This window comes from Rhodnius prolixus, unplaced genomic scaffold (assembly GCF_049639745.1).
Source record: "Rhodnius prolixus isolate KJV_2025 unplaced genomic scaffold, Rpr scaffold_4, whole genome shotgun sequence".
NCBI lineage: Eukaryota > Metazoa > Arthropoda > Insecta > Hemiptera > Reduviidae > Rhodnius > Rhodnius prolixus.
The window spans coordinates 51,905,333-51,929,325 of NW_027411614.1; the positions used below are offsets into that span (position 1 = coordinate 51,905,333).

The following is a 23,993-nucleotide window of genomic DNA, read 5'->3' on the forward strand; positions in this document are numbered from 1 at the left end:
GAAAATTCCATATTTTAATTATTATTCAATAATTTCTTATTCCTTTTGTAATAAATGTTTTTTCTCTTTACTATTTCACATTGTAACAACATTTGACAATAATTCAAACCATAAATTTACTTATTTCAATATTTGCAAAATTGACAAGCTATGAGTTACGAACTCAGCCAATAGAAAGTTTGTCTACGTCATGGTCCGGCTGTTTTCTAATATACATTGGAAAATTAATTATTATTCAATAATTTCTTATTCCTTTTGTAATAAATGTTTTTTCTCTTTACTATTTCACAGTGTAACAACATTTGACAATCTTTCAAGCCATAAATTTACTTATTTCAATATTTGCAAAATTGACAAGTCATGAGTTACGAACTCAGCCAATAGAAAGTTTGTCTACGTTATGGTCCGGCTGTTTTCTAATATACATTGGAAAATCTGCCTAAATTTGAAGTTTTCTTTTATTACGCGCGCTACTTGTTACTTCATTTACCGCGTACAGTGTTTCTAGCTTCCCTAGTTTAATGAACAAGTGGCCTTTTCAGGGCCACCTTCGTTTTGTTGGTATTGTGCAGTGATAGTGTAGAATCATCAACACAGGTGTATCTTTTAGCACACTTACCAGAGACAGGAAGCGCGCTAAATTTCCACTTTTATTGCACAGCGTGTGATGAAATTGGCGTCTAATGCAAGTGAGTTTATTTTAATTATTACGCTGTTTTGACTTGATTTTAGTAGTTTCACATTATTTGAAATATCAATTTTCATGTCTTTAATGATTTTAGACGACATAATCATTGAAATATTTCTTTTTTTTTTTTTTGCTATTTACGTGAAATTAGTAATTATTACAATCAATAAAGATGAATATTACGTTATTTTCTATTTATTTCATTTTTGCTGTGAAGACGAAAAAGTTTACATTAACAGCTAAGGGAAACCCCACCGCCAGCCCACATATCTGGCATTGTTAAGTAAGCTATTCTTACACCGGATCATACGAGAATCAAACGTATTTCATTAATGTATTTTATGGATTTTATACTTTTTAATTGTTCATTTTTATGTCTATTCATTCTTTTTAACTTAATACCATCCACTGATAATGAATTTAAGTGTTGTTTTCAATTGTATAAATTATTTAACTATTTCACTTTTTACTTTATCTCTTTTATTGAAATTGTCAATATTTAATACTTTTTTGCATTATTTATTTATTCTTTATTAATGAAAAGGATGAATAATTAAAAAGAAAAAGGTAGAAAAAGATCAATTATAACTTCACTTGTTGTACATGTATGGACATAGGGCCAGGTCATGCTTTCTATCGGATTTTGGTGGTACTGCACTGCAATTGTAAGATGTGAATGGAGCAATGAATAGATTTTTATTTTAAATTAAGGTCATTAATGTATTTCTATTACTTCTTTCATTTCTCAATAATAAATTATAAGTTATGAATGTATTTGTTTCAACAATTGTACTTTTGTTAATTGTTAATTGTATGTATTTCCATAGAAATTAAGATGCATACTCTTTAAACAAGTTTTACATTTAATTATTTATTTTGATACTTATTTCTTCTTTCTTTTTTTAATAAGAATAGTTTTGGTATAGATTATATTGCCAATTGTGCTTCTTAGTATTTATTTAAAATATCAGTTTTTTTAAATTATTGCAGCACTTGACTGACTTTGATTGATATTGAGGCTTTTTTAATGTTGCATTTTATTCATTTTAATACTTTCTGCAAGTTTTATTTATAATTAATTTCTTTTATTTCTCTTTAAAATTATTACTTTGATTGATTTTTGTGCTAATTCAATAGTATTACTTGATCAATTTAACTGTTTTACGTTTTCCTTATTTCAATTGGTAATTGCGACTTGGTAATATTTATTAGTTATTTTGTATACAATAATTGGTTGACTTGAATAAGGAAAAAAGGGAAAAATTAATAATTACATTTCTTTTACTAGCAATGGAGCATGCGAATGCATTCTAGCGGAGTTTATTGGCACTACACTTTACATGTTAACATCTCACCATTTACTGAATATTCAATACATTTTCATTAAAATTATGGTCAGTAGAGTATTTCTAGATTGTTATAGTTGGACTTGAATTTTCTATTATTATTACTTTCACTATTTATTTTTATTACAGTGAAATGAAGAAGAAAAATGAGAGGAATTCATTACATAAATTGTGCATTTCAATGTGCTTTCTTGTGGCTTTAGTTTGCACTAGTGCTACAGGATCTGTAGTTGGCAACCTCTTTAGAAATTCCGTTTAACTGTATTAGTATTGAGGAATGTTGTTTTGTATTTGTCAATGTACACTTGTTTTAGCTTTGCTTCTTTGTTATTTCTCTTTAACGCTTTTTAACAGTTACCAACGGTATACATTATGACACTTGGTGCTTTGTACTTCAACGATCATGGGGGTGTGGGGGCGAAGCCCCCACAAAGAACTTAAAGGGGGCGTGGGGGCGAAGCCCCCACAAAGAACTTAAAGGGGGCGTGGGGGCGAAGCCCCCACATGAAATAAAAATAATTAAGAATGATTTGTTAAATGTAACTAAGTTTTCGTCGATATGCTTGTTATGAAAAGGTGTAGTTTTCTTTAAATACGATTATTTTAGAGTATAATTTTGATTCTTACTCCCTTTCATTCATTCAATGAATCTCTCTCTTTCTCTCTCGAATTTAATTCATAATTCTACATGTTAATTCTAATCCACAAATCTGCAGTTCCAATCTAAATATCCTAATTTGTAATCTTAAGTCATTAGTCCACAATTCTAACCCAAATAATAATAATACGCCTTTATTTACATATTTTACAGAAAAATAACACAAATAAATATCCATCGCTCAGATTAAATAATTCTGCTGTAAATATGTAGGCCTTCCCATAGGCGAGTTTTGGTCCTTTGACCGTACCTAAGAATAAGAGTTCCCTACTTTCTTATTCCAGTAGGCTCTGTCTTCCACTTTACTCATCCAGCTGACTCCCTCTTCTTTTTTCACTTCGTCTCACCATCTTTTGCGCTGTCTACCTTTTTTACTTTTTCCTTTATCCTTCTAAAGGTAAGAACTCCGTAACCATTCTTGTCCATCTATGGGTATCCGTTCTGGCCAAATGTCCATCTTTCAGCACCGAGCGGCGTCTCTCCCTTATAATTTGGCTTCTGATCCTGTCTCTTCTTTTTATGCTTAGCATACTCCATACTCAACGCTTCTTTGTCAAATTTCTATTCTCTTCTCTACTGCTTTGTGGTCGACCAAGTTTGGCATCCATACGTCAGCACAGGAAGTATGTTGCAGTTGACATATATAGCTCTTCCATTTAATGTCTTTGTTTGCCTTCATTATGCATTTCAAGGACCAATATTTTCTCCAAGACAAAGCAATGCGCCTCTGAATTTCTTTTGGGAGCCCGTTTTGAAAAAAAACTGTTTGACCCAGATAAACAACATTTTCAACTTCTATACTGGGATGATATATTCTTATCCGACTAACCCCACGGTATTTGTGATGACTTTAGTTTTTTGGTAATTCACATTAAGACCAACGTCACGACCCGCTCTTTCTAAATCTTCAAAGATTTTGCTCAAGTTGTCTACAGATCTGGCTATTAATTAAAACTTTCCGGTAGGACAGTTGTATAAGGGTTGATCATAAAAAACTGCACGAAAAAGCGTAACGTTGAAAAACACCCAACTTTGACAATTTTTTTTCTCTTTTTCTATAAAAGATAAAATTCCCAAATTTTCTTTATAATAAAGGGCAAATCCTCCTTTATGACTGTAATTTTTTTGCAACCACCCAGATCTAATAGGTTTCGAGAAAAAAGTTGCCGAAAATGAGCAAAAACGGCTTTTTCATTCAAAAAATGTTCTTGTTCTTCTTCTTCTTCTTCTTCTTCTTCTTGTTGTTACCTTTTTTGTAAACAACGTAGCGCCTAAACGCGGGAACCGATTTTCATGAATGAGGTGTCATTCGAGTCGGAATGTTATGTAGATGTGCCTTTTGGGGGTCTCGACGCTGTACATGGAAAGGGAGAGGAGTTAGCCCCCTTTATGTAAGGCCCCCTCCAAAATTATTATCATTAATTACTCTGTAAATCTTAGCCCGATTTTGATAAAATTTGGTAGGATGACAGGGTTAGGGCTCCCCTACGTAACATTAAAGCGACGATCTGCTCTTACACTTGTTAAGGGGAAGTATAGCAATCGTTTCAAATTATCGAAACGTGAACCGATTTTCATGAATGAAGTGTCATTCGAATCGAAATTTTGTACAGATTTGCACTTTTAAAGTCTCGACGCTGTGCCTCATAAGGAGGGGAGTTTGCCCCACCCAAGTTAGGCCCTTTCTAAAACTATGTTTACCAATATTTCTATAACGCTTAGTCCGATTTTGATAAAATTTAGCAAGAAGAAGTGGTTAAAGCTCCTCTAGGTGTTTGTGAAGTGCCATCATGCTCTTACACCTACTAAGAGGAAGTACTGCAATCGTTAAAATTATCAATGAGTGAACCGATTTACATCAATGAAATGTCGTTCGATTCAAAATCTTTGCCTCTTCGCCTTTTAGGGAGAAGTACTGTAATCGCAGTTTATTTTTCTTACTCCTCTTAAAGGGAAGTACTGGAATCGCAGTTTAATTTTGCTATTTACGTACAAATTACCTTCCTATTTTATTCAAAACGCTTTCTCAAAAAAATTGTTATTGAGGATAGTTTGGGGGACCGCAACTATAATCATTCTTTAAAAAGATCTCACCAGTGGTAGTAACTCCGACTTAACACCTTTTCAGGTTATAATGATAAAATTAAAATTTATTATTCCCAATTTTAAAAAAATCTGTAAAGCAGATATGTAACTTTGCAAAACATACAAAAGGAAAATCTATCCAAAAGGTACAAAAATCTCTTTAACAAAAACTTACAGTTTAAAAAGTTAAGTATAAGAGTTGATTAAACGCCAAAAGGTACACAAAACTTGCTGATTTGTGTACCTTTTGGCGTTTAATCAACCCTTATACTTAACTTTTTAAACTGTTAAGTTTTTGTTAAAGATTAATAATAATATATATTTATTGTTTAAAGATAACATCTTCTAACAATGAATTTGTTTTTTTTTTTTTTGTTTTTTTTAAAAATAAGTGGAAAATGCAATAAAAATAGCGTACAAAAAGAAAAGAAAAAGTATCCATAAAAAACAAGAAAAATAAAATGTATCCGTCAAAAATACAAAATAAAAAACAAATTAATACAAAAAAAAAATACGATTTCTTTTTATACAATACAATTTCATTATCCTTAACAAAAACTTACAGTTTAAAATGTTAAGTATAAGGGTTGATTAAACGCCAAAAGGTACACAAATCAGTGAGTACCCAACATTTCATTAATACTTCATTAATATTTAAGTAATTCTACTGCATTAATTTTCATTAATAAGTTATTTTTTGGAATTTATTAGATGTCAGATTTATTAGATGCTGGCCATTTTCGTCTACAAAATATATGTTCAAGTAGCACTGTAGATTGACTGTAATATAGAGTTATTTATAATAATCAAACTATTAATTATAGATTAAAAAGAAAAACGTTATTAAAAATAATAAAAAATTATGAGGCTAAAAAATTCAAAACTTTTTTTTTATAAAAAAACTTACATCAATGATTTTGTTTATTTTATTTATTTATTTTTATTTTTAAATAAAAATCGTCGGTTTAAGTTCATTCTTCGATTAAAGCAATTGTTATTTTATGAAGTAGTCAAAAGTTTATTAAAACTGTCCGGTAGGACAGTTGTATAAGGGTTGATCATCAAAAACTGCACGAAAAAGAGTAACGTTGAAAAACACCCAACTTTGACAATTTTTTTCTCTTTTTCTATAAAAGATAAAATTCCCAAATTTTCTTTATAATGTAGGGCAAATCCTCCTTTATAACTGTAATTTTTTTGCAACCACCCAGATCTAATAGATTTCGAGAAAAAAGTTGCCGAAAATGAGCAAAAACGGCATTTTCAAAAATTGTTGTTGTTCTTCTTGTTGTTGTTGTTGTTGTTGTTGTTGTTGTTGTTGTTGTTACCTTTTTTGTAAACTGCGTAGCGCCTAAACGCGTGAACCGATTTTCATGAATGAGATGTCATTCAATTCGGAATTTTATGTAGATGTGCCTTTTGGGGGTCTCGACGCTGTACCTCGAATGGGAGAGGAGTTAGCCCCCTTAATGTAAGGCCCCCTCCAAAATTATTATTACTAATTACTCTGTAAATCTTGGCCCGATTTTGAAAAAAATTGGTAGGGTGATAGAGTTAGGGCTCCCCTACGTAACATTAAAGCGGCGATCAGTTCTTACACTTTATTTTTTTTTTTTTTTTTTTTTTTTTTTTTTTTTTTTTTTTTTTTTTTTTTTTTTTTTTTTTTTTTTTGGGCGCATCGACTGCTGAGGTAATGATAGAATTGCTTATTCCAAATTTTTTTTTTTTTTTTTTTTTTTTTTTTGGGCGCATCGACTGCTGAGGTAATGATAGAATTGCTTATTCCAAATTTAAAAAAAACAGTAAAGCAGATATGTAACTTTGCAAAATAGACAAAAATGAAAATCTATCCAAAAGGTACAAAAATCTCCTTAACAAAAACTTACAGTTTAAAAAGTTAAGTATAAGGGTTGATTGAACGCCAAAAGGTACACAAATCAGCAAGTACCCAACATTTCATTCAAGCTTAGTTGATATAATTTAAGTAATTTTGCTGCATTAACTTTTTCTTCACATTTTTTAGAATTTATTAGATGTCACAGACCCTTATGCTGGCCAGTTCGTTCATAATATTATTTGGTTATAATTATGATAAAATGTATATTATATCTTCGTTTTTAAATAGGTACTTTATTTTAACTCTAATCCAAATTATTCTTCGGATTTATCTTTAATATGCCCTTTATTCTGAGTAGTCACATCTTATACATGCATGTTAAAGTAGAAAAAGACAAAGTTAGAGTCGGCTACTGTTTAAATTTGAATCACGGATTTCTCAATTGTAATTTAATTTTACTTATAGTAAAATACTGGAATAATTAGCTGTCCTAAAAGTATGCAATACTTATTTATTTTATATTACATAACATATATATAATATTGTGAGAAGAACAGCTACATTGAGAGTGTGATTGAAGAAAACTATATTATTATAAATCCTATATTGTTTTAAATCCTCCGTGATTCAAATTTAAACAGTAGCCGACTCTAACTTTGTCTTTTTCTACTTTAACATGCATGTATAAGATGTGACTACTCAGAATAAAGGGCATATTAAAGATAAATCCGAAGAATAATTTGGATTAGAGTTAAAATAAAGTACCTATTTAAAAACGAAGATATAATATACATTTTATCATAATTATAACCAAATAATATTATGAACGAACTGGCCAGCATAAGGGTCTGTGACATCTAATAAATTCTAAAAAATGTGAAGAAAAAGTTAATGCAGCAAAATTACTTAAATTATATCAACTAAGCTTGAATGAAATGTTGGGTACTTGCTGATTTGTGTACCTTTTGGCGTTCAATCAACCCTTATACTTAACTTTTTAAACTGTAAGTTTTTGTTAAGGAGATAATAATAGGTAATAATTATCTGGCTTTATCGCAAATAATATAGTTTTCTTCAATTACATTCTCAATCTAGGTATTCATCCCACAATGTTGTATATATGTAATATAAAGTAAATAAGATATGCATATTTTTAGGACAGCTAATTATTCCAGTATTTTACTACAAGTAAAATTAGGGGGCTAAATTAAATTACAATAGAGAAATCAATAATTGTTGTTGAATAATCTACTTGTTATTAACTGTGTGTTATTTGTACTCACGAATATTTCGGTAAGACGAATTCAAGACAGTAGCCTACTCTGTCTTTTTCTACTTTAACATGCAAGTACATATATATGTGATTTATCATAATTATAACAAAAAAATATTATAAATGAAGTGGCCAGCATAAGGGTCTGTGACATCTAATAAATTCTAAAAATAACTTATTAATGAAAATTAATGCAGTAGATTTACTTAACTATTAATGAAGTATTAATGAAATGTTGGGTACTCGCTGATTTGTGTACCTTTTGGCGTTTAATCAACCCTTATACTTAACATTTTAAACTGTAAGTTTTTGTTAAGGAGTAAATGAAGTGGTAAGTAGGAGATGCATGTATGATTTTTGAAGAAAGTAAATGAGAATAAATGATTAAGTGAGTATTTGAAGAAATAATAATGATGAACATGTTGAATTGTTTTAGGAAAGAAGAAGGGTGGTGAAGTAAGAAGGAGCGAGTATAAAGCCCGACCCCAGCCCGGTGAAGAGGCATTTGACTAGTAAGGGAGAATACAAGCGGATCGTACGGGAAGCAATGTACATTTAATTGTAATTTTTGAATAGAAATAAATTTGTGATTATTTTTTTTTTCTGTTTAATAATTTAGTTGAAGTTGATGGGATTGTTTGATGAAGGTTTTTATTAGGAAAAAAGTAAATAAATGAAGAAGAAGATGTGTTGAATGAATTGAATTTTGATACATGTACATACAGTGGCGATCAAAAGTTTGCACACACCCTGAAAATCTGTCTTTTATCTCGGTGGGAAAGGATATCTTGCGTGGCTTCTTTGATTAATGTTTGCAATGTTACGATATGAAAATCCTTGATTATTTATTTAACTATTAATGTGCGTTCTGACACAGGAATTTCCTTTCTTTGGTGAAGCATTTTAAATAATAATAAATTGTTAACTAAATCCGTCTATATTCACGTTTCAACTATAACTAATAAATTTGTAAATATTAAGATTTACCCACCCTAACTAGTAAGTATTATTATAATATTGAATTTATGAATTGTGTATATGGACTTTTGTTGAGGCATGAACTGCGATCTTTTTATTTATATGCAATGGGAGATGGCAGAGGTGTTTTCATCTCTCATATATATAATTAGTAAGAATAGTTAGAAATGTTTAAATAACATTTTTACTGTAATAATTTTTTATTTTGAAAATTCCGGAAATATTGTGGGGTATGTAGACTTTTGTTGGACACTGTATAGAAATTGGTGATTTATAGTTAAGAATTTGTATGAATGAATAAAACTGATTGTACATTGATGAAATATGATGAAGAAAGAAAGAAGGAATAAAGAATTAAAGTAGAATGTATTTGTAGGTAATATGTGTTTAGTGAGTGCATTGAGTAGTAAAAGTATGTATGTTTTGTGAGGGAATTAGAAGTGGTTGTGTAGTGTGTGAACTTTGATTGAAATATTGTTTGAAAATAATGAATTTGGGTGTTGATTAATGTGTGTAGTATAATTTGACGAAAGGAAGTTTGTTTGTTGGTTGGAGTAGTTTATTTTATGCGTTATTATAGCGCGCGTTTGGTGAAATTGTAACCAGATGGAAGGTTTGAGTGAGTGTGTTTTGGTTGTTTAATGTTTTTTATGTAGTGAAAGTTGGTATTTTTATTAATATTAGTGTTTAAAGAATAGAATGGTAAATACTGTTATGATTAGTTGTTTGTATTGGTTATGAATATTGAGAAAGGATTGATACTTGTAAAGTACATTGTTAAGGATTATATTATAATAATTTTAACGTACATACATATACATATGTTTGTTATTTGATTGATATAAAAAAAGAAATGTATAGTTTTATGGATGATAGTATGTAAATTTTTGAAGAATTAAATGAATATAGTAAAGGAAAATTGTAATTTTTTGATTGTGTAAAAATAATGACATTGTTTATAAGAAAGTTTAGGTGTAGAAAGAAATAAGAGGAAGTCTGACTGTGTGTGGTTGGGAAATGAAGGAAGTTGTTTGGTCCCCGCAAGTTTGAGGCTCCCCTGGGTCGGTTTTTTTTTGTCAGTACCAGTCTTCAGTTGGTAGCATTGGTGTTCTGGAGAGAGTGGGGTGGGTGGCCGGTGCTGTAGAGCTGGCCAGTTCCCCCTTGACTGTGAATAAGGTATAAAAGGCGTGTTAGCTTCTCTGGCAAAACGTAAGAATTGTGATTGTGCCTCCGGCCATATTGTGGCGTCGGTTAGATACGCAAAACCTTTTTTGACTGTATTAAGAACATTGTCAGCGGGCATCGGATGGTTGTACATAATTCAAAAAGCCATTGTACTTTTGAGGAAATTAACATTTGTAAGTTTTATACTTATCATTATTAATCAGAATTGTCTGACACCCCCGTCTGGGGTTCTCATGGTTTTGTTCCTCGATTTTTGCTTTGAGACCTTGCATGGTCATTATAATTGCCTTGAGCACTGCTTACACGTTTTAAATTGTCCAGAATTGTATCCTCTACTCCAGTTCCAGTATTGTTCAGGAACTGCGACTTATTTTTCTTGGACATAGTATTGTGAACAGTTTGTCTATATTATTATTCAGTTATATATATATTGTTAATAGCCCTGTCCCTATTTTTATTTAGATATATATTGCATATTATTTGTCTTGGACACATTATTGTGAACAGTTTGTCTATATTATTATTCATTTATATATATATTGTTAATAGCCCTGTCCCTATTTTTATTTAGATATATATCGCATATTATTTGTCTCGGACATATTATTGTAAACGGTTTGTCTATATTATTATTCATTTATATATATATATATATATATTGTTAATAGCCCTGTCCCTCTTAGTAATTAGTCATTTATTGCGTTTCATTTGTCTTGGACATAATTGTGAATATCCTTTGTTTATTAAACACGTATTGTTAAAAGCCTTGTTACTATAATTCAGCACATATATGTATATATTCAGTAGCAATTGCCTGAACCTACTATTGTCAATCTCCTTGTATGCATTATTAATCATTTATTTTTATTGTTTACTTTATTGAATGGACTATTAATTGATCTGTAATTAAAAAATAAACTACAATTAGGCTTTTCATTGATAGAGGTATTTCAAGTGTCGGTGGCGTCCCCCACCCTCGATCCTTCCCTGACCAAGTTATATTGAAGTCGTCGTTCCTTTTATTTTCTGTACTATTGCCCCCTCCCCCTATTTGAAAATTCTTCAGAAGTAATAAAAGGTTTTGGAAGTTAGGTGGCAAATAATGTTTTAGAATTTTGTTTGGGTTAGTTAAGTTAAGAGAGATAAGAGTTTTATATGTTAAAAGTTTTCTTTAGTGGAAGGAATAGGGTTAATTTATTTAGAGGACTGTAGCATTTACATGGGTATTGTTAGTGATGGGTCTCTTGGTATAGGTATGTAGAAGGGAAGGCAATGAATGAAGGGAGGCAGGCGTAGAGAGAGACGGACAGAAATATGGGAATGTGTGGGGAGATGTATTGGCGGAGCAGCGAAGAAGCGTGTGAGGCAGTGAAGTAGGCAGAACAGGCAGTTAGCCGGCGCGGGCAGGCATATATGTAGGTAGCTAGTTGTAAAGCGATGCACACCAGCCAGCCAGTACATTGAGAGTGAGGTAGGGAGACTAGCTGTGTGGTTGGCTAGGATTTCCTGGAAGGTTGAGATAAATGAAATAATGGTTTTTATGTAAGAGCAGTATAAGTTTGAAAATTGATTGATTAAAAAAATGAAGAAATGCGTAGGTAAAGGTTATGTGTAAATTAAAGGGTACTTGTAATGAAATTTTGGGAAAATGGAAATAAAATGTAATAGATTTAAAGAAAGGAAGAGAAATGGAGAATAAGGCAGACAGAGCAGCATACTAGCATAGGTATTCAAGGTAGTTTTGTTGGAGTTTGATTTTGTTGAATTTTATGATTAATATTTATTTAATGGGGAAAAGAAGTGTTTTTTGTATTAAGGAGATAGGTAAGTATTGGAATAGTAGTGATTTTGGCTTAGCGGAAATGGTAGGTAGCGACACTTGTAAAGAGAAGTTTTCTTTGGAAATAACGTGAAGACACTGACTCCAGCAACTACTGTCCTGCTGGTGGCGCTAGTGTTGATTATCACTTGATTTATTGTTAAGAATGAAAAATAGAATTGAATAGAATTTGATATACACAATTTATGTGTTAAGTTTATTTGATAGAGGAGGAAAAGAGATGTAAATGAAAGTTGAAATGACTTCTGATTTATTAATTTGTTGCTATTAAGGTTACATACGCTTTTGAGGAAGTGAGTGAAGCATAAAAGTACATAAGTAAAATAAAATAAGAGTAATAAAAGTTGTTAAAAAAATGAAATAAAATAAATAATAATAATTATAAGTTGAAATAGGATAAGTAAAAGAGACATGGTTGGAAATAAAATATAAAGTTGAAAATAAGATAAAAAGTTATGAGGAGAGAAATGAAGATAAACTAAAAGAAAGTATTCTCCCAAAAGAAAACTTGTAATTCTAAGAGACTGTTTACAATAATTGTATATGGCATTTACCTGATGTTTAGATTTTATAGTTTTTAATTTTTCAAAGAGAATTAGAAATAAAGGAGGATGAAAATGTGTTTGTAAAAAATTGGAAAGGAAGTAAGATGTAAGGTGATGGAGAGTTTTAGATTGGAGAAGAAAAAACATGATTGAATGTTAACAAGAAGAGGAGGAAATTAAGGAAATATCATTACAGTAAAATGTATATGTGGATCGGTTAAAATAAAGTTTTGTGCATTTTATTGTGCAAAGACGTATTTGAGTAATGAAGGTGAGTTTTATAAGATTGCAACCTAAATGGAAATACATTTGATTGATAGCTAAATTAGAGACATGTGTGTAAAATAGATTATATCTGCTATTGAAAACCTCTGATAGGAAGTTATTTATGAGTTTGCTGATGATGTTTTTCTTTTCTTTTGTTAAAATGAAAGGATGGTGGGTAAGTAAAAGATGGAATGCGCCAATAGACGACATTGTGCTCTGAATGAAAGATATGCAAGTTTTATTATTATTTCTTTTGTGAGGATTTATTGAATATAAAATATTATAAGAAACATAAGGCAGACGTGTACTATTCATTGTGAGTATTTTAATGAAGAAATTATAAATTGACTTTTAAAGGGAAATTATAATGGGCGAAAATGGAAATTGTAATGGAAGTAAGGAATTGGGAGTAGTTTTTGGAAGGTCTAGAGATTGTAATTGTACAGTTTGAAGCAAGTGGAGATAACTGTGAGCCCAGATTTGTGAGTAATAGAGTAAAGTGAGCACACGTCCTGATTTTGGCGGGACAGTCCCGCCGATTTTGAAACATGTGCCGCTTTTTAGAAAATATGTGGATTTCTTATTTTAAATGTAGTGTAGAAATTTATTAAGTATTATGGTGAATATAAAGAAATTAAAAAAGCACATAAAATGCATACAGAGTAAACTAAATTAGGTAATGTAGCAAGTAAGATTTACTCGGTGGTGTTGGATGATTGTCGTTACGTCTCGTTCATTGGGATCGTCTAATGGGGTGACATTAAAAAATGAGATTTTATGGGAATATGTGTAAAAATGTTTTGAATATATTAGTAACGATTTTGCGAAAAATAATATTGTGAGGTGTGATTGGTAAAAAGATATGTTACAGATGAAAAAATGAAATGTTGCTGTCTGCAAATGTGGAAAGAGAGAAAAAATGGACGGAGTTATTCCTTGATTTTAAACAGAATAATATTGCTTATGAAAATATTTTGAAAATTGTGGAATTGGCGCTTTCCCTTGCAGGAACAAATGCAGCAAGAGAAGGTGTTTTTTCTAGTATCAATAAAATATGGACAAGTGAAAAAACGCAGTTGAAGAGTGCAAGTTTAAAATGTATATTAAGTGTAAAATATAATTTGACCAATTGATGTGAAATATTTGACGTCATTTTAATAAATGATGCGAATCTATTGGAAAATATTGACACGGATGAAAAATATGACGGTGAAAGAAAATGGTAATTTTTTTAAAATAAAAAATTTAATTTGATTAAAAATCATGATGTTGAAATTATGATTTTTTACAAATATTTTTATAGTTAGCAATAATTAATAATAAATAGATTTTTGTTAAAATATATGAATGTATAGAATAAAATATATATAACTAAATTGTAATTGTCATTTGATTCTATTTGTGCGGCTTTTTCTCAATGAAAATGTGGTCACTTTACAATAGAGCATTGTTGGTTTGAGGATAGAATTGAGTATGTAGTTTCTTTCTAGTTTGGTGAAGTGTTGCCGCAGAATTGAACAAAATAGACTTTACTTTATTGAATGCCAGTTTCTCTGCGTTGGCGAAGTACGAGTACTTTGAGGCGTGGAAATATTTACCATTAGAAGTAATAGGCACACCTAGGTAATGAAAGAGATGAAGAATTTGAATAGGCTTTGGTGAAAAGGTAATATTAGGGAATTTCTTTTTACGAGTACTGTTTGAAAAATGTATGATTTTAGTTTTACTTGCATTAAGAGTGAGGTCTTTTAAACAAGAGTACTGTTGGAGTATGAGCAAGTGAATAAGAGAATTTGGAAAAAGAAGTATGTGATGTGCGTAAGGTATTAAGATGATGTGATTGTTGCGGTATATTGAAGAGAGGTAGCGCGTTTAGACTTGTAAAATTGTATCATATCGGAAGTAAATAGATTAAAGGGAAGAGGAGATAGAAATAAGTTTTGATTTAGAGTTTGTATTAGATAAATTAAAGGATTATTTGAAAGAATTGGGAAGAGTATTAATATTAATGAAATGATTTGAGAGCAGTTTGGGTGTTGGCCAGTAGTGATGGGCTATTTGAGCGGACTCGTTGCAGTGGTACGAGTTGATTGAAATGCCTATTTAAAAAAAAAGTGATTCCGCCCCGCTGCAAAAAATTGAGGTAAATTAAAATGAAAATGAGGCAGGAAGGATTAAACATAAGAAGAAATGTGAGGGAATTTAGTAAAATATATGATTAAAAGTTAGGTTTGCCATTTAATAAGAAAAGTATATTTGTTGAAGACACATTAAGTACTATCCCTAATTTGCAATTGCTGTGATAAATATAAAATGAAGAAGGTAAGAGAAAAATAGGCTACTGAAATCTAAATTAAAGCAATGCAGTTTTGTGATTATCTAGCTTGACTGGAGTTAACTTGCTTGAATTGAAGAGGATTGAAGATAGAGAAAGGGAAATGGGTAGGAAATTATTGCATAGAAATTGTAACTGTTGATAAAATAACGAGGTAACGAGGACTGACTCCTCCTGCATACTAGATCATTCTGTGTTTATATTTTATTTGAAATTGTTGGTATTTTATAAGAGTAATGGAGAAAAAGAAAGAAATTTGAAAAATTAAAATGATGTTAAGAAAGCGTTATAATGTTTTTTGTATTGAAATGAAAGGAATATTTAAGTAAAAAATATTTCCAATCGATGAATGTTTGTGAAATAGATCAAGTGTGGGAGGGATGGTGAAAAGGAGTGTAATAGGGGGGGGGTCAATTAATATAAAACAAAGTGTTGGACCATTCCAATTTTAATTTAGTTGAAGAAGGATCAGGGGTGGGGGACACCACCAACACTTGAAATACCCTTAGAAAAAATATAATTTATGTTTATTTAACAATTAAGGTATAAATGACAACGTTTACAATGCACTTAACAAAAGGAATAAAGTCTATATTACAATTAAAGAATAAATGACAACTTACAATGCACTTAACAAAATGAATAAATTCTATATTTAATTCTTTCTTAATTACTAGACACGGTATTGGGGATAATTATTCAAGGAACAATTAATATAACGAGAGCTCTGACTCTCTTTTAGCGCTAATACCAGGCACGGTATTGGAAAGGATAGTTTTGACAATGTATTAAATAATAATAATATTTATTTATTTACAAAACTTTACACAAAGTACACAAATTTGAAATGAAATAGAGGTTTCAAGCTTATCGCCTATATACACCCATCAAATTATATTAATACAGTTTAAAGGAACATATTTACTTATTAAGGAAAAATTTAAAAAAACCTTAGCTTGATATACAGGTGGGTGTTACAAAAGATGCTTTAAACGTTTATATTTATATTTTTTATAACTGAGAGAGTTTATATTGTAATTTACAATGGCTACTATGTGAGGGTACGGACTATTGTAACAAGTGGAGACGAATTTTTCTAAAAGACAGTAAACAGTAGTGGAGATGCTAGGAACGTCAATTACTGCGTGCATGTAGTCTATGGGCGTCCATCTGGGAAACGAACCAATCAATCTCAGGCATTTATTTTGCACTCTCTGTATTTTATTATGATTGGTTATGCAAGTTTGAGACCAGACTGGGGCTGCATACAGGAGTATAGGTCGAATGTAGAGATAGTATATTAATTTTTTATTTTGGAAGTCCAAGGATGAGTGTCTATTAAGCAAAGAGAACAGACTGCACATAACGCCTAGCGCCTTATTACATACATTATTTACATGCTTTGTGTACGTTAGTTTTGAGTCTAAAGTTAATCCTAAGTATTTAACTTCTTTTTGCCATGGTAGAGAGACTCCATTTACTGTAACAGTATGGTTGATTGTGGGTCTTCTTCGAGAGAATAGCATCAGCTCCGTTTTAGTGTGGTTAGGTTTGATTCTCCACTTTTTAAAGTACTTGAAACTTTTAGCAAGAGCTATTGACAAATGATTGGCTATAGTGTCAATTCTGAAGGAGGATATGAAAAAGGAAGTGTCATCGGCAAACAACGCACTACTGGCTTTAAGTTTAATTTTGGTTAAATCGTTAATAAAAATGTTAAAGAGAGTTGGTCCAAGGACCGAACCTTGCGGCACACCGGCTAAAATTGGCCTGAGGTTAGAAGTAGCATCATCAACTGCTACGCAAAATTTCCTGCTAGTCAAATAGCTTTTGACAAAGTAAATTAAGTATTTAGGGAAGCCATTCTGGATCATTTTATAGATTAGACCATCATGCCAAACACAATCGAAAGCCTTCTCAACATCGATCAATGCCATTCCTGTGTGCTTGTTCACATTAAATCCGTCCGCAATGATGTCCGTGACTCTTGCTAGCTGCGCAGTAGTGGAGTGAAAAGATCTAAATCCGTATTGCACTTGAGATAGTAAATTATTACTTTCAATGAATGCATTTAGTCTCTTTAGTACAACACGTTCAACGACTTTACTAAGGCAGGGTAATAAAGAGATTGGTCGATAACTACTGGGTAGAGAGTGATCTTTTCCAGGCTTGGGGAGGACAATCACTTTTGCAGTTTTCCAAATTTCTGGAAAATATCCAAACATTAAAATATAGTTAATTATCTTAGTCAAGTGAATTAAACACTTGCGAGATATATTTTTAATCATTCGTGACTGAATACCGTCTACACCAGGAGCCTTGTTATTTTTTAATTTGGAAATAATATTTCTGATTTCTTTCGGAGAAGTTAATTTGCAGGTGTCGTGCTTTACATTTGGAATAAGAAACTGTTTGTTCGTAGATATTACACTACGGGTGAACGAAGGAACGCCTAGATCTGCGTTCCTGATGTGAACATTCTGAAAGAAGTCGGCCAACGTCGAAGCTTTATGGTGAGAACTAAAGGCATAGCTGTTTAGAGAGGTGGTCTGAGGATTGTTATTTAAAGAGAGTGGCGGTATGTTAGGCGTTCCTTTGCGGACTCCTTTAACAATTCTGTAAAGTTTGTTATCATGGGTAGATAGCTGCGAAAGAAAGTTGTTCCAGCTAGCGTTTCTGTGCAGTTGCAAAAGTCTTGATATCAAGGATATAAGTTTATTTAGCGTTCTCTTAATCCAGGAGTGACGGTACTTAGAAAACGCCTTTTTGATAATATTTTTAATTTTTATACATAGCAGGATTAGAGGCGGCAATTCTTCAGATTTACTCCTTGATTTTTTAAGCGGAATTGAATCCAATGCAGCCGTTAATAGTATGGTTTGGAGGTTGGTCGCTAATGTGTCAATATCGTGATAGTTAGTTATGATTGGATTAATATCTAATTTTTCGTCCACCAAGGACCTAAAATTTTTCCAATCAGCAGCTTTGAAGTTGAAAGCTTTCTTCGATTGAAATTCATTTACTTTGTTCGTTAAATTAAAAATGACAGGGTTATGGTCAGAAGAGAGAGCACTATGAGAGGTTGTTGTAATACTAAAATTACAGTTTTTTATTAGAGCGAAGTCAAGCACACTAGGACGGGCATTTGATCGATCAGGAAAGTAGGTAGGCTTGTCAGGTGCTAAAATTCCAATACCGAATTTAAAGGAGAATTCAAGCAGAGATTTACCACTTCTGTTATTAGTGAAGCAATTCCAAGCAGCATGTTTACAATTTAAATCACCCACCAATATTACATGCTTGTGCAAATCAAAAAGCGCGCGCAAATCTCTACAGTCAAGTCTGAGAGATGGTGACAGATATGCCGACAGTATTAGGAGCTCTATATTTTCAAACTCTACCATGACACCTACAGCTATTAATGATTTCAATGGAGGAAGTAATATAGGAAAATGTTTAATATTTTTTTTAATTAATAAAGCCACTCCCCTACCTGTGTCATTTCTATAAGTTGAGTAGCCATTAGATTTCAGTTTATGTTTACCTTTTAATAGGGTTTCACAAAGTGCAATAATGTCGATATTGTACTTTTGAATATAATGAGATAATTCTAGGAACTTGTTAATAACGGATCTAGCGTTCCAGCTCATTATTTTAACTAAGGGCATCATATTAAATTAAATATAAAATCTGCTAGAATGCTGACTTTACTTAAGGTATCGGGTGCTTGTTTTAGCCTTTCTAAACAATTTTTAAGACCTGAGAGGATATTTAGAAGATTGAAAGAAGAGAAGAAAGATTTAATTTCATGCAATAATTGTATGATTGAAAAATTAGAAGCATTGTTATCTGAGGCTAGGCTTTTCCAAGCAGTAGCAGAAGTATGGGAGAGATTGTTGGACCTCCCAGAAGGACCCCATGCTGAGTTAGTTGGTGCAGTAATATTAGAGAAACTTGATTTTGGTAGAGAAGGAAAGTCAGAAGCATTTAAAAGAAATGGAGGCTTAGAAGGTAACTTCCTTTCAGCAGTCATTGAAGGGCGAGCTTTAAGATGTTTCTGTAGTACAGGGCAACCCTGGTGATTAGCAGCGTGGCCGCCGTTACAGTTCACACAAACTGGAGGACTATCAGGAGTTGGACAATTTACCGTAAGATGAGTTCCGGCACATGTCAAACACTTGGGATTGCGATAGCAATTTTTGGCAATGTGATTAAAAGACTGACACTTGTAACACTGAGTAATTCCAGAAAAGTTTTTATATCGTTCCCAGTTGATGATACAACCGCATACCTTTTTGTAATTAATTATTTCATTAATATTCACTGAATTATCAAAGGTGACAATGAACAGTGGATACTTAGTAATTCGACCAGTCATTTCTTTTTTCGACATCTGCGTAATCTTAACAGGCGTAACATTTTTATCAGCCAGGTCTTGTTTAATTTCTTCACACGTGACGTTTGGTGGTATATTTCTAAGAACTAGCGTATGTTTTAGTTCATCTGCTAGTGTGTACGTGTGATACTCCAATTGGGCAGAAGTAACTTCTTGTATAATTTTTTTGTAGTCATCTTTACATTTAGCAAGAAAAATTAATCGGTTACCTCTACATTTGAGATCAAAATCTTGTTTACATGCAGATCTCAGGGCTTTTAAAGAGGCACTGTGATCTTTGATGTAACTGTACACCACTATTGGAGGAATCCGTTCAGGCTTTTTCACAGTAGACGCTCTAGATACAGGAGGAGGAGGAGAGTCCTCATCCATGCTTTCCAAATCCGACAGAGGTTCATAGCTATTATCAGTACTCACTGTAATTTCAAAACAGTTGTCTTCTTTCCTACGCTTTTTAGAATCAACCTGCGATTCAGCCATAGGTTTAGATTTAGCCGCATTATTAGGTAAAGTAGTATTACTGGACGAAATGCCACAAAGTGGCATTTTGCCTTAAAGCACTAATTAAATGTTAATTTGTTCAAAGATTTATTATCAAACACTAGTAACACAAATAAACTAAGTTTTTCAAATAAACACACATTAAACAACAAAAAAATAGATATTTTTTTAAAGTAAACAAAATTTTAGCTTTTGCTAGCCCAAAGGCAAACCAGCTGATGATGATGTATTAAATGTACAGGGCTGTGCACAGGGAATTCTCTAGTTACAAATACCATACAGGTATCCTGACATAAATTATTATTGGAATCATCAGAACCCCATACGGGGGTGGCAAGTAATTTTCTCTTAATAATGAATGTACAAGACTTACATACATGTCAGATACAGAAGGTACAATAAATGATAACAATATGGCCATTAAAGTCCAATTCTTAACAGACAATCTCTCCTCATTAGCACTGGCACATGTTCCTCCGGCGGAAGGACGCCATCAATTTGGCGGACCGACGCACAGCACTCAAAGTCAGTCTGCAGTTCCATCTCTGTTGAGGTGCCCAAGGGCAACTGAACTTCCTTACACTGGCCACCATCCCCACTATGACCATACTACCAATGCTGCCAACGGACAATTGACGCTCAAAGAAAATTCTAGTCAAGGGGGGCCGCAACTCCTTGCGAGGATCCAACAGTACACGTAACTTGGTTGTCCTGACAAGGACCAGTTACAAAATACATCGGCCCACGAATCGCTTAGGGCGCTCCCCAGCGGGGAAACCACACAGTTGAGTGGCCCTGAAAAAGAGCGATCTCGATGTTGGGTAAGGCCGCTCCGAGAATAGCTCGAAGACAGCGCGAGCCCACAGAATAAGTGAAGTGAGAGGCCCTGAAAAGAGCCGTAAGCTAATACCAGTGAACCGGCTTTGGGAGCCCCGGCAGTGTGGCCAGCACCCCGATAAACCCCGGTACCAATTGGCCTGGTCCTCGCTCGTATCTCACTCTGTGGTAGCGCTGGTGATTCTGCTTGCCTCTGTACCTGGTGTACTAATGCGGCTCTGAATACTGCACTTTCTTCTTTCTTCAATATATATGCAATAAGTGATGGATATTTTTTTTCTGGTCCGGTACAGAGATCCAGGTGGTTTTTAAAGTAAACCCCAGTCAGCAACCTTCAAGCTAGTGTAGCTATTAGTGATGTTTCCATGTTGAAAAATTTTCTTTGACTGATGCGGACACGGCCGATTCTTCCCTTTATATAGCAAAGCCGACCGTGCCGTGCGCTGGCGACGCGACTGTGTCGCTATCTCTGAACCGTCCAAAGAACCAAACTGCCATTCCAGAGTGTTGAGAAAGACTTTTAAAATGGGCTATTTGCCTCTTTTTCTATTTTTTTTTATTTATTAAAAAAACATATATACATATAAAAATACATTGCTTATATTTACAAAAATTATGTAGCTGTTCAATTATATAGCAAAGTAAAGTTGGGGTTCCAACAGTGATTATTTGGTTGTTTTCGTTAGGGACTGCAGTTAAGAGATGATGGACATATTTGTACATAAATGGTATTTGAAAGGAAAGTTGTTTAAGGCAAGTGTGAAGTATTGTGTGATTATGATGTCCGTTAATATTGGGCTGAGACAAGTTGCGATGGCTACGCGGAAATTTTGTTTGTAGAAATGTTGTTTGTAGGAAAAATAGCCTCGGTGACAAGAATGTTTGAAAAGTTGTAGAAAGTTGTGAAGCGGTATCTGTGTATGGTGTTGCATTTTTTGGGAATTATGTTGAGTACTAATTGTGTACTCTTTAACAAAAACTTACAGTTTAAAATGTTAAGCATAAGGGTTGATTGAACGCCAAAAGGTACACAAATCAGCAAGTACCCAACATTTCATTAACACTTCATTGATATTATTTAAGTAATTTTACTGCATTAATTTTCATTAATATTTTTTAGAATTTATTAGATGTCACAGACGCTTATGCTGGCCATTTTCATCTACAAAATATTTGTTCCAAGTAGCACTGTAGATTGATTGTAATATCTATTTATCTATAATAATCAAACTAATAATAACAGGTTAAAAAGAAAAACGTGATAAAAAATAAAAAAAATTATTAGGCTAAAAAATTCAAAAACTTTATTCAAAAAATGCTTACACCAATATACATCAATGATTTTGTTTATTTTATTTATTTATTTTTATTTTTATTTTTAAATAAAAATCGTAGGTTTAAGTTCATTCTTCGATTAAACTAATTGTTACTTTATGTAGTAGTCAAACGTTGATAATTATAGATAATAATTAATCTGACTTTATCATAAATAATATAGTTTTCTTCAATTACATTTTCAATCTAGGTTTTCTTCCCACAATGTTGTACATACGTAATATAAAATAAATAAGTTATTCATTTTTTACTAGCTTGCTGCCTTCAACAAAGACTCGTTATGATGCATTTTTGGATTATTATTCAAGTTTTCTAAAATAAGAGAATTTAATAGTAATTGTTATAATTTGTATCATTTTGCTTCAGTAGAACATTTTTATGAAATGTATTTTCTAAAACTTGTATATCTCATTTTTGAAATTTTCTATTTATTTCATTTTTGCTGTTAGTATGAAGAAGTTTACATTAACAGCTGAGGAAAACCCCACCTCCTGCCCACATAGCTGTCATGGTTAAGTAAGCCATTCTTACACCGGACCATACGAGAATCAAACGTATTTCATTATTGTATTTTATGAATTTTATAGTTTTTAATTGTTCATTTTTGGGTCTATTCATTCTCTTTAACTTAATACCACTCATTGATAATGAATGTAAGTGTTGTTTTCAATGGTAAAAATTATTCAACTATTTCACTTTTTACTTGATTTTGATTTACGAAACTTATTATTATTTATTATTTGTTGCATTATTATTCTTTATTTTAAAAAAAGTATTAATAATTGAAAGAAAAAGTAAAAATGATCAATTATAACTTCACTTGTAAATGTACGGGCATAGGGCCAGGTCATGCTTTCTATCGGATTTTGGTGGTACTGCACTGCTGCAATTGTGAGATGTGTATGGGAGCAATGAATAGATTTTTATTTTAAATTATGGTCAATAATGTACATATTTCTATTACTTCTTTCATTTATTTAAGATGTAGTACTAAAATGGTAGCTGAACAAGAACAAAATAAGAAAAACCAAAACACAATATTTATTTTATCTTTTACAACACAACATAAACATAACATTGATCGCAAGCAATCGCCATAAGACACATAAGACGCCAACTGACTTTTTCTAGCGCGCACACCAGCGCTCCACATGGCATTATTATTATTTACTACTACAGTTTTAAGTATGATTTTTGAAGAAAGTTTATGAGAATAAATGATTAAGTGAGTATTTGAAGAAATAAATAATGTTGAATTGTTTTAGGAAAGAAGAAGGGTGGTGAAGTGAGAAGGAGCGAGTATAAAGCCCGACCCCAGCCCGGTGAAGAGGCATTTGACTAGTAAGGGAGAATACAAGCGGACCGTACGGGAATCAATGTAGATTTAATTGTAATTTTTGAATAGAAATAAATTTGTGATAATTTTTGTTTTGTTTAATAATTTAGTTAAAGTCGATGGGATTGTTTGATGAATGTTTTTATTATGAAAAAAGTAAATGAATGAATTGAATTTTGATATATGTAGATAGAGTGCGTAAGAAAAGTTTACATATTTGTGTTTTATCTCGGTGGGAAAGGATATGTGAAGTGGCTTGTTTGATTAATGTTTGGAATGTTAGGATATGAAAATGGTTGATTATTTAATTTAAGTATTAATGTGCGTTGTGACACATGGAATGGTAGAGGAGTTAGCCCCGTTTATGTAAGGCCCGATGGAAAATGATGATTACTTAGTGATGAAATTAGTGTGTAAATGTTGGGCCGATTATGATAAAATTTGGTAGGGTTAGGGCTCCCCTACGTAAGATGAGAGCGACGTTGTGCTGTTACAGTTTTTAAGGGGAAGTATTTTTTAGTATTTTAGTATTAGTATTTTTATTGGAACAT

The 23,993-nt window shown here is 32.1% G+C and overlaps 2 long non-coding RNA genes across 2 annotated transcripts; both read left to right on the plus strand.

The window, feature by feature from the left end:
* The first annotated feature begins 337 nt into the window (after positions 1–337).
* Positions 338–10,986, plus strand: LOC141456342 (uncharacterized). The gene is made up of 2 exons (XR_012459733.1): positions 338–689; positions 8,324–10,986. It is a non-coding gene; the product is annotated as an uncharacterized lncRNA (long non-coding RNA).
* Positions 10,987–22,840: 11,854 nt separating this feature from the next.
* On the plus strand, positions 22,841–23,532 carry LOC141456343 (uncharacterized). Its single transcript, XR_012459734.1, has 2 exons — positions 22,841–23,291; positions 23,372–23,532. It is a non-coding gene; the product is annotated as an uncharacterized lncRNA (long non-coding RNA).
* Positions 23,533–23,993: the final 461 nt, after the last annotated feature.